The following is a 15,486-nucleotide window of genomic DNA, read 5'->3' on the forward strand; positions in this document are numbered from 1 at the left end:
TGCCTTTGAAGAGCCAGTAACATGCAGACGTGACAGGGGAAGCCAAAGACACAGAGCACATGACTAACACAGGCAAAGGGCAGGTGCAGCACTTGACAAACAGCACAAGTCCATGAGAAACACAAGGCAAAGGGACAGTGCTCCTCCCATGACCCAAAGTCAGCACAGACAAGTGACATTTAAGCAACTGAACCCAAACAGTGCACTTCTTGGCATTAAATGTCTGCCTGGAAAAGGCCACTGTCTGTAACTAGGTCAGTCACTATACACCAAGATATTTATACAGCTCCCCAGCAATATGGTACATGAACACCTCGTGGCTATTTATCTTTATAAACTCTCCTACTGCAAGGAGGATTTCTGTCTCATTTACAGATCAGCAGCTAAGGCCCAGGTTCAACTGACTGATTTGCTCAAGACCAAACAGGGCATCTGTGGCAGGGCATGGAACCAAATCTAAGTTTTATGAATCACACAAGAAGAGCTTAACTTTTGTCAGTTAAGGCAAAAATATTCCTTCCCACTGCCTTTCGTAAGTGATGGTACTTTAATCTCTGCAAAAAACCCCCCACCTTCAACTGAGTATAGTACTGTAGCTTGACATTATATTGTACAGTGAAATCCATCCAGATTTGCAGGTGAATAACTGCAAAGATATCTGCTTTGCCTCAGGTGCTTGATACCTATATCTCGTTGAGATCATTAAAACTCAAACCTTCCTCACTAGTTCATGGTGACAACTGACTTTGCAATGGTACAGCCCCCTCGCTGAGCACTGGCAGGATTTTGGCTGATGAGACAAGTATTCATCTCTTTCCATTCAGTCTCAAGAAAGGTTTAGATGATGAAATCTGAGTTTTCACTTCCTGAATGGGAGAGAGACCTTCCCACAGGAGAGGGAAAGTTGTAGAGTACCACAGGATTGTAATGGCTTGAGATGGGAGATGACAGAGGGGGAAGGGAAATAAAATACATGGACAAGAAAACAAATGTAATGGTTTGGGTGCCTTGTAATCAGGAGCACGCCACACAGTCCCAGCCCCTGTCATGGGAAAATTGTAATGATACCAGCAAGTATGTAAGACACAAGAGGGAAGCAGGTGCATTCTCCTCTGTGACCTACCCAAGGAAATTTGCAGCTAGCAACCAGCCATGCCTCACTTTTCCTTCCAGACTTACACTGCCCTCTCCTCGTCCACCCCAACACACCAATACCATCTGCACTGTCAAGTTTACACTCAAGCTTACATTTAAGCTTCTTGACAAGGAGAGTCTGACCCACACCCACTCATACAGGATACAGTCTCAGGAAACAACAGGCTTGCAGAAAACAAGTATTACTCTTTTACTGGTAGTCTCGCTCCTTTCCTTTATAACTTCTGGGTACTTTCAAGGTTTGGACAAAGACTTTGTAGATCCGTTTTCTATAAAGAAAAAAATTCAAGCCACTTGTACATGCTAGGTTCATAATTGTTCCAAGTTCTAAGTAGTCTTCTCACCCACTGAATTCTACAGAATTTAGGGACAGGCAATATCCTGAAATACCTGTATTATGTTACCAAAGACAAATAGGTATGTGTATCAGGAGTAAGGGAGAAGGTGGAGGCTTTGGTTTTCAAAATTTTCTGGCTCAGGCTGCAGGAATAGAGTTACTTCTTGCTTACATCTTGCTACAGCTTACAAATGCAGTCTAAAGAACTCTGTTCTTGGGAGTGTGGGTAGGAGGGTAATACACACATACATGCCAGAGCATATGACTCAAGCACATAACCATCCTTTCACATAACATTTCTCCTCTGATGACAAAGCACTTCCCATTTGTGATTATAGCAGAGCCATTCAAGTTGAAGGACAAAAGCTGTGGCTTGCCTTTTGCTTGCTGTATGGAAGATGGCCATGGGACAGCTACACAGCTATGGGAGGACTCTGAGAGGGACAGCAGGGGAGAGCCCACTCACCCTTGCCCCCAGGTATCTCTGGAGGCCATACTACTTTCCTCTTTTTGTGGAGCAAAACCAGGAGAAAAATCTCACCCTGAGCAAGATGGAAGCTCCTTCCAGTTCCCTCTTCACTGTGCACAGGAGTTGTTTTGATTTTGCCCTGGGTAATGCAGACTCCCTCTTCCTATTCAGAGATTGATTAATTGTTATGATTAAATAGTGTGTCCCCAAGGCAATTCCTCATTCTTTCACAGTTAATGCGTATGCTATGGTGTTTCTTGCAATGCTTCTGTAAAGGATATATGCAAAAGACTGAAAGGAAAACATCAGGAGTTTTAATCAGAATCCACACTTTTTCCCAAAGAGATACACTGATAACTTTGGCTTAGTCATTCCCTCAGCAACTTCAATGCTGCTGTCATCACAGTGCTTTTCCAGACCACCCAGACCCTCTGAAGAAGTTTGCAGGCAGACAATAGCATCACCATCAGGCCAGTGCTATCACCAACTACTTCTTCCCCAGCCCTTCTCCTCAGTTTTCCCACATAACCAAAGTGGCAATTCTAGCTACTTATCTATGGCTTCATTCAGTTCACAAGCATGGGCAAAGAATAATTTCTCAGTTTTGGAGAAACAGACCAAGTCCTAATGTCACTACTTCAAAGTAGATCAGTCAAAACAAAGAGTTTCAGTGAACAACAACATCATGATAAGTAATCCTGCCCCACTGCCTCAGCACAAACCCTGGGTGCAGCTTGCAGGGGTCAGTTCCCTCTGAGTATGTTTTTTCTTCTGTGCCAGCATCCAGTTTCTGCACAGCAGAGCTCTGTGCTCTGAAAACATCTAAAGGATGAGAGGGACACATGAACTAAGTATCAACAGAACAAAAGCCATCAGAAGCATGCGAAATTGTACATGGGTCTATAATGAAGCTGACAGGCAGGCCAAGCTGGCCTTAAGGTATGAGAGCTTATGTCTGATCCAAGTAAAGATGATATAGGCCCATCTGAGACTATGGACCTGCAGAAGCTGCAAACTGCTGGACACTACTCTTTGCTGACTTCGCATGTTAAGATGTAGCCAAATATTTACCACATCCATGCCTTTTAGAGATTCTTCAAAAAATTGCAGAGATTTTAATATCTATCTTTTCCAAATGGAAAGTATGAATTAGGTACCCTTTGTGTACCTGACTGTCATAGTCCTATGATAGTCCCCCCCAAAACAGCCTTTGGCATAGTGTATAAGTAACAGGGAAAGCATCCTTGAAATTAATGGGATGTAGATATGTGAGAGGCTGAAAATAAAGATGCATCCCTATTTGACCTGCTTGGGTCATAAAAAGATTGGTCTGACTGTTACCAGATGATTTAGACTAATCATTACTAGCTACTGCCTTCTTGTATATTGTTATTTGCAAGCACAGGAGATGGATGATAAAGAAACCTAGGACAGCAATTAAATATCTGCTTTTTATTCCTGTCCAAAAAGGGTCATTTGGCAGGGAAACCCAAGGGAGAGGAAACCTTACTTCTGTGTAAGGGTTGTCCTCTTACGGCTTCGGTGCTCCTCAGTTTCTCTGAGGCTGGTAAAGGACAGGGGTCTTGGTGGCAGTCTCTCCCACCACACACACTTGAGAGCCATAAAAACCTGGCAAGCACCAAGACAGTCACAAAACAGCAAGCTTGACATGCACACACAAATATACATACATACATACATATATACATATATATATACACACACACAACTTTAGATATATATGTGTAAGCAATCACTGACCCGTCCAAAAACATATGCAGGCTTGATTGAAGAGGATCAACCTTTTCTCAAGGGTAAAGTTTCCCTACCAGTGTACACACACAGCTCCCACTTTGGTTGTTTTCCCCACACACCTGTCAGCTGGCTCACAGACACATGATCCCAAAATGTGACACTACCTCAAGCAATGCACGCTACCTCTAAAAGCAATGAACTCACCCATTTGCTTATAGTAGACAAAGCTCTGTGTGACCTGGCACCCTGGCTGCAGGCAAGTCAGCACAGTGAAGCCTGCAGCTAAAAACCATTTGCAGATTTTGCCTCTGCCAGCAAGTTTCCGTGTCTGTAAACTCAGCTGGACTAAAGAACAGAAAGACTGATTATGGATGCGTGGTATTTTCTCCCAACATGGTTCACAGGGTTAGTTGGCTTTTTCCCTGATCTTGGAGGGATATACATTTTCATGGACATTTTGCACACCTCTAGTAATGCAAATACAAGCAAGACAAGCATTTCAGAGAAGCGGGTAGGAATAAGGGGCTACAGAGCAAAATTTCTGTGTGCTTTTGGTTTGCAGTGCTGGGGTGCAATTACACCTGCATACCTCTACCCAGCTGTGGTTTCGAGTTCACCAGAGGCGCCCTGTTACAACTGTTTTGGTAACTAAGTTGATAATATGTATATAAATACCTTCCTAGTGACAAGCGTGGAAGGATGGAGAAACGTAGCTGGTTTGGGGCTCCAATGTACGGGGAATCTTTTACTTGTTAGGATTTGTCACAGACCTCATCCTTCAAGCATTTAACTGAGAGCATTTGCTTTTCACACAGACAGTTCCTCGAAGAAGTGAAGGTAGAGAGCCATAGCCTTTGATCCTGCCCAGAAAGCTTATTTGTCCTTATCTCTTCTCACTTTTCCTTCTCCCCAGCAATGTCAGAGGACCACTGAGGAGGCCTATAGCTGGTACTGTACTGGTCAGTGTGAACCAATTGCTTTGGTCTTTTGCTGCAAAACTTTTCCTTACTCAGATTTAATCACGTTGCCTGTTCACAGGCCATTTAAAAAAGCATAACCAGTTTGTCTTCTCGAGCTCAATTTTAATTATTTCTGTTCTTATTTTGCTTCTCAGTTCTGCAGCTAGGCTAATAAAATCCAGTTCCTTGGGATAGAGATTAAGTTCTGCAACAACTGGAGGCAGAAAAGCTTATGCCATTTAAGAAATTTTCCAGCGATTAAAATTGGATACAAGTCATAGTCACAGTCATTTATAGTGGCCTCTTAGCACTGACTAAGTATTTGAATTATTTTACTTTTTCAGATTCTGTAGTATACTAACTGCTTTCTATAAAATATTTAAATTATTTTATTCCTATTTATTCCAAAAAAGAAAACAAAAATGCCTCAGACCCCTATACAAATCACAAAAGTTTTTAAAAGTAGCTTATCTGTAGGCAGTAATCATCTGGAAAATACAATTAATGTATTTGCTTAAAGTTACTTACAGAACAATGCACCAGACAATTAAATGGAGCTTCATAGCAATTTAGTGGTCTTTTAAGAAGATCATGCCCCTTTATAAAATAATTATATGTCATAAACAGTAATCACTGCATACAAATCTTTCCACGCACAAACTTTCAGAGACAATTTTGCATTTCTCAGAGCAGAAAAAAGCTGGACAAAACGAAAGGACTTTCCAACTCTAATCACCAAAGAAAATATTTAAATGCTGTTTCATTTCTCTTACCTGATCAATCACACAACTGATCCTTGAGTGCACACACATTCACATGCTCAGAAACCACCATTCCTTAACAATTTCCCTGTTTTAAAAACATCCATATGCTTCTCTCTTACCTTCTGTGCTCCAGCTTCCTGATAGGGATAGTGCAGGGCTGCACTTTCTTCCCTTAAGTCAAAGCCCCAGCAAGTTTTACAGTAACCTGCTTACTATTAGCACTTCCCATTATTTATGTGTGTCCGACTCTTCTTCTGAACATGGTTATCTTAATAAAAATGATGACTGAAAAATAAATAAAACAGCAAAAGTGGAGGAGCTAACCCTTGAGCCCTCGCAGACCTGCCCAGCCAGGTGAAGTGAAATGAGCAAGGAATCCGAAGTTAGTAAAATGTATTTAAATAGTTATCAGGCAAGGGGAAACCAAACGGAGATCATGGTGGGGAAGAGGCAAACATACGTATTGGAATAACCATGCGGTGTCAAGTAACAGACAGATGAAACAAACAGTCATCAGCTATTTTTACACTCAGATTCGCCACTGGTAATGCTTCAGAGATAACTAATACAGAAAGCAGTGCTGTGCAATTGGCTCACTACTGCCAATGAATCAAACCTCAGAGCACTGCATTTTTGTGCCTACAGGTGCGAGTCAAAGTGTTTATTAAGGTCACCACTAAAAATACTGTGTAAGTCTGCACACAAGCAACACATTACTGTCTTATGGGTGCTTTTTCATAAATAGCTCATTTCATCATCAAGGCTGGACAAATGTAGCCGGTGTTCTTGGAGTAAGGACCCCATTCCACAGTCCTTCCAAAGCAAACAAGATCAGCCATACTCCTGGGAGATACATGCTGGCATTGGGTTTCATTTGGCACACTGCAATAGGATGTTGAATAATAGGGGAAATATGCCATGAAGTCAACAAGCTAAGTTTTTGTACTGCAGATCTAAACAATGGATTGCACCTTGGGCCAAGTGGTACATACAGCTCCTTACTGAAGTCATGAGACTCTATTGAGGCTCGGCATCACATTGGACTTGAACCACAGCCTGTAGCAAAATAAGAAGCAGGATCTCCTGTGATTACAGCCCAACTCCTGCTTCCATGACAGAGCAGGACTCCACATGAGCCCAGTGTCATTTACATTTTAAAAAGGGCTGCTAATTACATTGCTACAGCATGAACAAGGTAACAACCACACAGTAGCTGCTGCCTGAGACTCTCCAAGCACCAGGACGCTTGTGATGAACTAATTGTCCCTGAGATCCAAGAGCAGCCCAGGCCCATCCCTCCTTGGAGTGACAATGATCTGCCTTCTCCAAAGCAATCTTCAGCTTTGAATTCCCCACCTGAGAGAAGTGTATTGTTCAATTTAGCTACCAGCAGGAAGATTTTACGAAGACCATTCCCCTAAACTCCTGGTCTGGGCTTTTGGTGCTCCAGTGTTTCTTCTAACACAGTCCAAGCTGAATGCTGGTCTTGCCAAACATCAGGGCACTTCTGCTAAGTTCTGGCCTGGAACTACACGGTTCCAACAGTTTCCCATGTCCTCCACCTGTAAGAGTACTTATGCACAAAGGTCTGGTGTATCATGAGTCACAGCACCTATGAACTCAGATGTTGGAGAAAGCAGGTGCATACTGAAAAAAACCAAGTTTGGGATTAAAACAGACAGTGCAAAAGTAGTTTTCAGGCACCCACTACCACTGATGTAGGCAAAACTGTCTGTATATGTGCCTATCTCTCCCACACGTTTCTGAAGAGGAGTGGAATGTATTTCTGGAATACTTGTGCTAAAAATAAACCCATCCTTGCTGTCTATGAAGTGAGGCAGGTATAGCCCTGCTTTCTATAAGCCCGTGAACTTGTGAACTGCTTAGAACTGAATCACAACTAGAAAGACCCCATGGAAATTGTAACTGCTAGTGCAGGAAGGGTGGTTGATTGTTCGGTAAATCCAAAACAAGCCTCTCACATGAAAGCAGCTGGGATTAACACCATTCATCATGATGAATGTGCTTCACAGACTGCAGCTTTGAAAGTACTCAAATCTTGGGATAGCCTTACTCAAATATGGTGATAATAAAGATATATACTTGCAAATTCAGTGCTCAGATGAGACTCTGGGATCAGATGGCCTGTCATTAAAATAAAGCCACTTCTGGGGAAAATTACTGAATAATGCACAGCAAACATGACCCAGCGGAACTTAGATGTTGTTATCCTGCTCCCAGGAAATTTACAAAGCAAAAATTCCTGCTGCTTCCATTCAGTGAGTGTAGAGCAACAACAGATCACACTGAACTTTCGTAGACAGCAATTTAGACTGAAATTTTAAATCTATATGAAAAGAGTATGCAAATTCCACAAATACGTCAATGGAAAATGTATGTATGTATGTATGTATAATGAATGCATCTTTCACACATACACACACACTTGAAACTTTGTATGCTTGGCAATGCTGAGAATACAGACATGTGAGCCTTATGCAAGAGGAGTAGCTTTCAGCTTTTTCTGACTTGTCTGCCATCCCTGAACACTTTCTCCAGGGAAATAAATGGAGCTCTGCCCTACTGAAAGAGACAGGTTTTTTTCCTTTGTTACCTTAGTTGCAAATCCCAGAGTAGCAGTATGCAGACCCCAAGGGGTCAATGCACGAATCACATGTGAAAAGTTGCTGGTATATGGAAAGCAAAAAGTGGAACTGATTATAAACAGAAATGAAAACATCACCCTGGCTTAGGAAAATGCAAACATCAAACTGTTTTGGTGGTAGAAAGTAAATGTTTACAATTCTCATGGCACTAACAAGCAAGAGGTCTATTTAGAAACCCATGAGAGCAATAGGACTATATTGAGTTCTCAGTTGTTTGCTTACAGCACTTTTTGTCCAGCCGAGGAATGCAGGTTCAATTCTTACCTGGCAGCTACAGATTGAATGATTTGTTGACTATTATCACAATGAGTGGAATAACTTGATCTCTGGGCACTGGACAGATGAGTGTAGAACATTGGCTGGACAGAGCAGCCTCAGGGTCGTATCAGCCAAACAAAGGCAGTGAAGCAAGGAAGTATTGCTTATAGGCATTTTCTCTCACAAAGGGGAACAAGATCAAGGCTGCATTTTCTGCTAAGCACCTTCTGTTAGCCAACACAGGCTGTTTTGCACCTGGTATTAGAAGAAATGACAGGTAGATCTCTGAGATATTTCTCCTCTCTCTCTGTGTCCTCTTCTGGGCCCAGCCCCTTACACATCCTGGTTTGAACCAGTTTCTGTCCTGACAAACCCAGCTGAGATGTAGGTGAAGAAAGAAAGGTCCCCAGTACCTGAGAACCATTAGCAGTCCTACAGCCTCTTCCCTTGGGGCCATTTCTCTACCTTACTGGAAGGGCTACTTATCCACCCCTTGTGCAGAATATGTGCAATGAGACCAGGGTAGGACTCATCCACAACCTCTCTCCAGGGTTCAACCCTACTCCTTAGGGTTCAAACTTTGTCAGTAGCCGGAGTTTGTCAGTCCCAGCTCCAGGGACTCCTAGAGCTCTGACAAGGAGAGAAGTTTTTTCTATTTGTCCTTACTGAAGCTTTGAATGAAGCCTAGCAAAGTAAAAAGTCTCTGTAAAAGGAAGCTCTGGAATAAATTTCAGAATAGTTCAAGAAAAAGAAATATTTCCTTAATTTAATCTTTCATAATAATTTTATAATATGGTATTTAATATAATACAATATCAAAATTATTTTCATCCTGCCCTCAGAAAGAGTAAAAGATATTATTTCTTAAAAAGAATTGCTATGTTTCTTCTCTGAACTCAGATTTCTTATGAAACCAACCAACTTTGCTACATTTCAGCTTTGATTGCATTATGATCACTGGCAGACATTGGTTCCACCAACTTTTTGTCCATTTGTGAATAAGACATTAAAATCAATTTTAAAAGAATTTCTAATCTCCTGATCTCCTCTCCCTGCTGCTGTGCCATCAATAGCACCCAGACTCAGCTGACTCAGAAATGACTTGTCTGGATTCCAGCTCTGAACACTCATCCCGAAACTCTGGGAGGTGCCTGGCCATTGCACCAGAACAGAATACAGATTAGAAGGACCCTAAAAACACAGCCTCAGTGACAGTTTTGGCAAGGATGTCAGTCACAAACTCATCCTACTTATTTTCCCCATAATCAAACTGACTTTTCAGTCAGGAGCAGTCATGCTTTTGCCAGTAACACAGCTATCCCACATACTGCAATCACATCTGCAGAACCCCAAAAATATGCTTTTGTATAATTGTTTCACTATTAAACACTCTGCAAAGAGTGGAAGACAGCTGTGGTAGAAAAGAAACTTACTACGGGACATGCAAAACACCAGAAGAGGACTAAATTATTCTACAAGTAAGCGATTAATCCTGCAAAGGAATGTTCTACCTGGGCCCATTTTTCAAAGGGATTGTGCTAAGATAGCCAAAAACATGTTAGGTACCTCTGCCATCTGAGATCTGATTTACCTTGGAAATCTTTCCCTTCTCATCAGGAATTGTCAGCAGAAACTGACAGCACTTTGCCATTTGCAGAAAAAGTTCAGCCTGTCCCAGGACACTCAATGAACCACTCTTTCAACCAAAGGTTAAGAAATGAGCCCACTTGCGACATATCAGACGAGGCAAAAAAACCTGTAAGTAGTCTGAGTGATCTAAAAATTAGTTCCCATTATTATGTCGAAGCCAGCAGCATTTAGAGAGATTAGGACAGATGCATTAGGTAATTTATAAACATAGCTGTAATCCATCTAGTTTAAGGAGAGGTTGGAAGAATGTGGAGTTACTGGCCTAGCGTAAATATTTCCAATTTACGAATCACAAAGTGAAAACTGGAGACCACAGGCTAATTAAAATAGCTGGAAACCCACGATGGGAAGCATAAGGTGCTATTTTTAGGGGGATCGTATGAGAGCCCAGGCAGCCAGAAGTCTAGTCAATCCAGAGGTGTCACATGGCTGTTCTCAGAGTCCTTTGCACTCTATCACCCCACTACAGACAAGGTGAACCAGACAGTATGATTTTTGTTCCTACCCCCCACATCCCCTCCAGATTTCATGCGATATTTTACATTTCACGCAACACACTGGATGATTTTCCATGGAAGTTTCCACAGAACCACTGTCCCTATCATGTGCCAGGTTCCTTCACAACTGAGAGATGGGGTTTGAGCAGTCTGTGCAGGACTGACTCCCTCCAGATGCTGGAAAATGCCAGTGTTTTACAAGAGGAAGTTGTGGTACGCTGCATTACAAGAGGAAGTTGTGTTATGCTGCAGTACAGCTGGTACTGCAGAGGTAGCTGCGGTTCAAACGTGTGCTTATCTCTGGGTGAGGAAAGGTAAAGAGAGAAATAAAACATTAAAACTTGTCATAAGCCAATGGGTTTGCCTGAATTACATGAGTTTTCATTTTGTGGTTTGTAGAATACGCTTGCTGTGGGCCAAGAAGAGGAAGGAGTGAAGCACAGCAGAAGAAAATATGATCATTTTATTCCTCAGCAGTCAATGAAGTTTCAAAACATACCTGCATTATCTCAAAAACTCGGGGTCCTGCAAATGTGTTCAGAAGATACTGGGGTGCAAAATGTTTTCCTGCATGGTTTTGTACTGGAGCACCAGTGGGCAGTGAGGGGAGACCAGCTCGGCTTCGGAGAAAGATTTCAGCCCAGATGTGAATCAGACAGGGAAGAAATTTAAATTTGCATTTCCTCCTTCTCAAACCAACTTTATTTCTAGCTCAGAAGCCTTCTCAGGAAAGGATTGCTGGAAACCATGAAGGTTTTGAAAAATATTTCAGTTTTGCGTGTCTTGGCAGAAAAACAGCTATCATGAGTATTCAAGCCACAGCAAACACAATTGCCTAACCTGCTTCCAGTCCACCAGCAGATCAGAGCACACCCATTAACTGCAAGAAGCAACGTAGCTATTTGCCTTTTTCGCATTCCAGTAATCCAAGTAATTATAACACCATCTTTCTAAAGAGATATGACTTTGTCATATTTAAGAAAAGTAAGCAATCTAAAACTGGCATTCAGTAAACCAGAAAGCACTAGAGAGGGAACTAGAGTTTATGCCCAGCCTTTCAGAAAAAGCCAATGTGTAATTGTTCAAGGTTTTGCTGAATGTCAGGAATGGAAGATTAACAAGCAGTGAGATTATCAGTGTTAGTGGGAGGAATTTGCGCAAACACAGGAAGGCCAAGAGCAGCTAAAAACCTGGTCTGAAAGATAGCAAATATGCTTCTCTGTAGAACAGTGCTAAATAATGACTGTGAAGAAAGGAGCCAAATGAGGAACAGAAAGCAACTGCTGCAGAAAAGTGAGGAAACAGAAATAGGGCAATCAGAAACAGAACTTGGTTGTGCTGCTTCGCTGCAGGAATCAGTCCCAGCTCCTCCACATGCAGTACACCCGGGCTGGCTGACACACACGGACCTGGCCAAAACGTCCTTGGAAAAATCTGGCTAGTGGACTGGGCAACTAGAGATGGATTTTCACACTTTCCCTGTAGCTGCACTTAGAAAGTAGGGTCAGTGAGATATGTGAGGTAGATAGGAAGACAGCATCAGAGAGCCCCCTAGGAATCCTGTAGGCCTAAAAACTATGTCACATCCCCTTAATGAGGATTAACCAGATGAGTCCCAAGTAATCAGAGATTACTCTTAGCAGTAAAGTGATTCCTGGGACTGAAGGTCACGGTACCAAATGTACTAAAGTGGCTGGTATCAATAAACTGACAAATGCAAACAAAGGAATTCTTTAATCTCATTCCATTAAGGAAAAGGCATGTGGTTTGAATTATGATCATTTAAACCACTGCCTTCAGGCACTTTTTGAAGGTTTGTAGTCTGCTAAACTCATTAGAAAATTCATGCTGTCAAATATTTGAAGAAAAATATAATGAATATAATGAATAAAGAGATAACTATTGTCTTTTCAAAAAAGCCACAACTGACTTCTTTTAAACTTTACAAAGGCATTTTAGGGAAAAAAAACCAAACACAAACCAATAATAAAATTATTACTGATGAAAATTCTAATGTTCCAAACATGTACATGATTAATTATCTTCCTGCAGAGATTAGGGACTCTTCTCCTAGGAATAAGACTAAACAAATTTGCAAAATCAAGACTTTAAGCAGATCCATAATGGCAGTCATACAGATATCCTGCTTGATTTCAGAAGTGTTTACACACAATACAGAGCACAGGGTGAAGCATTTAAGCACTGTAAACTCAAAGTGCATTTTCATTGCTATCTTTCAGTTAGTGTCAGAAAGTATTGCTGTTTCCAAACACAGCAGTAATTCCCACTTCCAAAGTGTATCTGAAATCCATTAAGAAAATGACTGTGTATGCAGGCAGGCCTGAACTAAGAGGTAAGGTTTGATGTCTAGACTGGCAACACTTTCAACAGCATCCATGTCATTTGGGATCACAAGTCCCACTGATTTAAGTATTTCAACTCTGCTGAAGGACAGTAGCCTCTCAGATATTTCAAAGTGGCACATGAAAGCTGGATATTTTTGAAATCGATGTTTAGTGTAGAAGCAGCCTGGCTGATGCAGCTGTGCTAGCTCCAGTCAACAGAAACCCTTCCACAGACATGACTGGGAGCTGGAACATTCTCTGCTTGCTTAATGCTTCAAAGACAGAATTTGTGATGTCCTCACAGGAGGCATGCTAATGAGACCCTGGAACAGGTGGTGTAAATAGAAATGCATAAAATTCAAACATTTAAACAAGAATATTTTTACACTGTTCAACATTAGATATGTTAATGAATGGTTGATTCCAGCATCCTATTCACATTCTCCTTTGTACCTTTCCCAGCTTTACCATTTATTTTAGCATTAATGTAAAAAATTATAGTCAGCAAATTTCATAGTTCCTTCAAAAATCATTTGCAGACTCATAGCTTCCACAAAATAGTTCAGATATAATCACACAGTCCTTATATTTACTATTTGAGCTACATTAGTTTGTTAAGTCCATGAGATGTTACTAAGAGTCATTCACTATATTAGGGGTTTCCACTGTGTCCAGTACCAAAGTGAGCAAATACCTACTCTTGCGCTTAGAGATGATGATTTGTAAATCCAGGCCCATGTACACATGGTGCTTTTGCTTAAGACAAAAAAAAAACAACCACTGCCCATTTGAATAAAATCACCCTGCAAAACACATAGAGATTCATATCAAATACTTCTATTGGAATTCTTTCCAGATCTCACCTTTAAACACCTACAACACACTTTGTAGACATGTTGTTAGCTTTAGAGCAACTGAACTATATGCTCAAGTTACACTGGGAACCTACAGAAAAGCTAGCTTTCTCCTTTTCTGGTATTATGGACTATTCATCAGCTTATGCTGAGTCCTAGATGGGAAAACCTCCAAGGCAGGATTTTTAGTAGCACATTCTGCCTTCTGCAAATTACTATGGTATGATCATAATGCCTTTGTGCTTTCGTCTAACTGTTGGTAGTATTTTAAAAGTGCCTATTGCTCTTTAGTCTAGAGCTGCATAAAGAACAACAATAATAATTAATAACTTTTGCAATTATCTCCTGCCAAATGAAATCTCATTTTCAGCTTCAAGTGGATACATTCATATGTCTTAAGTTGTTGTCTAGGGTTTCTATGCACTAACTGTTAGTATGTTCCATCCCAAAGGTGGTTCTTTGGGAAACTTTGATGCTCTATAAATAGAAGATATTTATTACTATTGGGGGGCACAGGAATGCAACAATTCACCCTCAAGGGACAGAGACACTTAAGAATGCTTGCTTCAGTATTGGATGCATGAATAGTTCATAATCAGTGATGTGCGAGAGAGAAATGCTCTAGTACAAAATATCCTGTATGAGCAAGAAAGTGAGATCCAGTGGACAAAATCTATCACACCCAGTGCTGGCCTTTTACAAGTTTAAACTGGCCATCTCAGCTCCCTTTCTCTTAAACCTCTGGCAAATTCGAGCAAGACAGGGTGCCATACCTCACCAGCAACAAGCTCATATAAGCAAAAGGTTCAAAATCAGTGAGGAAACAGCGTTTCACCCAGAAAGTTGAACTAAAGAGATACATACCCAGTTGTCTCCATAGGGAAAATCTGCCCGAACCGATGCCCTCCTTCCCCTGCCGTGGGCAGAAGACTGTGAGATGGCCGGGCCAGAGTGTCTGGAGGGAGCAGAGGGTGCTGAGTGGTGCTGGCAACGATGCCCCAGGGCTGACACCAAACCCCCCTTCGCTTGCCCCAGGGCCTGCCAGAGCTGCGGGTGCTGCAGCACGACCTCACAGCTCCCCCTAACACCATCAGGTGCCTAAAGGGCCTTCCAGGCAGAGCCCATGCTGCTGACAGGAGTGACAAGCAAACACTGCCTTCGCCTAAAAAGACAGGTGCTGTTTTCCAGTTAAATGAGCATTGAAGTCTGTTTCCTTTCACTGGTCATTTGACAGCCCGGGAAAAAGTGCATGTCCTCAGCTCTTGGTGTGCTGAGCACAAGGATTGGGGGATGGAGGAGAGGGTGGCCATGGCTTGGCCCCGCTACAGCAGCTCTCCGCCTGGAAGCAGCAAGAGGAATGAGTAGTTACAGTTCAACTCTCTTTCACCAAGTGAAAAATTCACCTCTACCTCATTCTTCTCCAGAAGTCCAACAAAGGGTTAAGGTGATGTAACCTGCTGGCCGAAGACAACAGCAACCAAACTCTCTCTTGCTTGGGTCAGGGAGTTCAGGTATGAAGTGAAAGGTCACACAACAGCACTGGAGCTGATGGTCTGACCAGCAAGGCCCAAAAAGAGGATGGAAAAGCAGTGGCAATGAGAAGTGGACATTAGCCATTTGTCTTCTGAGAAATGCTGCTAGTTAGAAGATCTTTGATTAATGCTAATAAAGACATGAATCCCTGCCCATCTAGAGCCAGACATCTGTTGCCTAGTAAAAATGCCAGGATGGAAACTATTTATGCAGCCTCTATCAAAGAGTCAAATTTTTTTGAGCC

General features: G+C 41.9%; 1 protein-coding gene across 6 annotated transcripts in view; it reads right to left on the reverse strand.

Moving 5' to 3' along the window:
* C8H10orf71 (chromosome 8 C10orf71 homolog) overlaps positions 1-14,635 on the reverse strand; it is a 31,464-nt gene extending 16,829 nt beyond the window's left edge. For 3 of the 6 annotated variants that reach the window (XM_032694817.1, XM_032694816.1, XM_032694815.1), the window contains exon 1: positions 5,559-5,838. The gene's annotated coding sequence lies outside the window, so the exon portion shown is untranslated. Of the gene's footprint in view, positions 1-5,558; positions 5,850-14,573 lie in introns of those variants that run through there. The other 3 variants (XR_004358267.1, XM_032694819.1, XM_032694820.1) reach the window with 3 other exon arrangements.
* Between the last annotated feature and the right edge of the window lie 851 nt (positions 14,636-15,486).

The sequence above is a fragment of the Chiroxiphia lanceolata genome, chromosome 8 (genome assembly GCF_009829145.1).
Source record: "Chiroxiphia lanceolata isolate bChiLan1 chromosome 8, bChiLan1.pri, whole genome shotgun sequence".
NCBI lineage: Eukaryota > Metazoa > Chordata > Aves > Passeriformes > Pipridae > Chiroxiphia > Chiroxiphia lanceolata.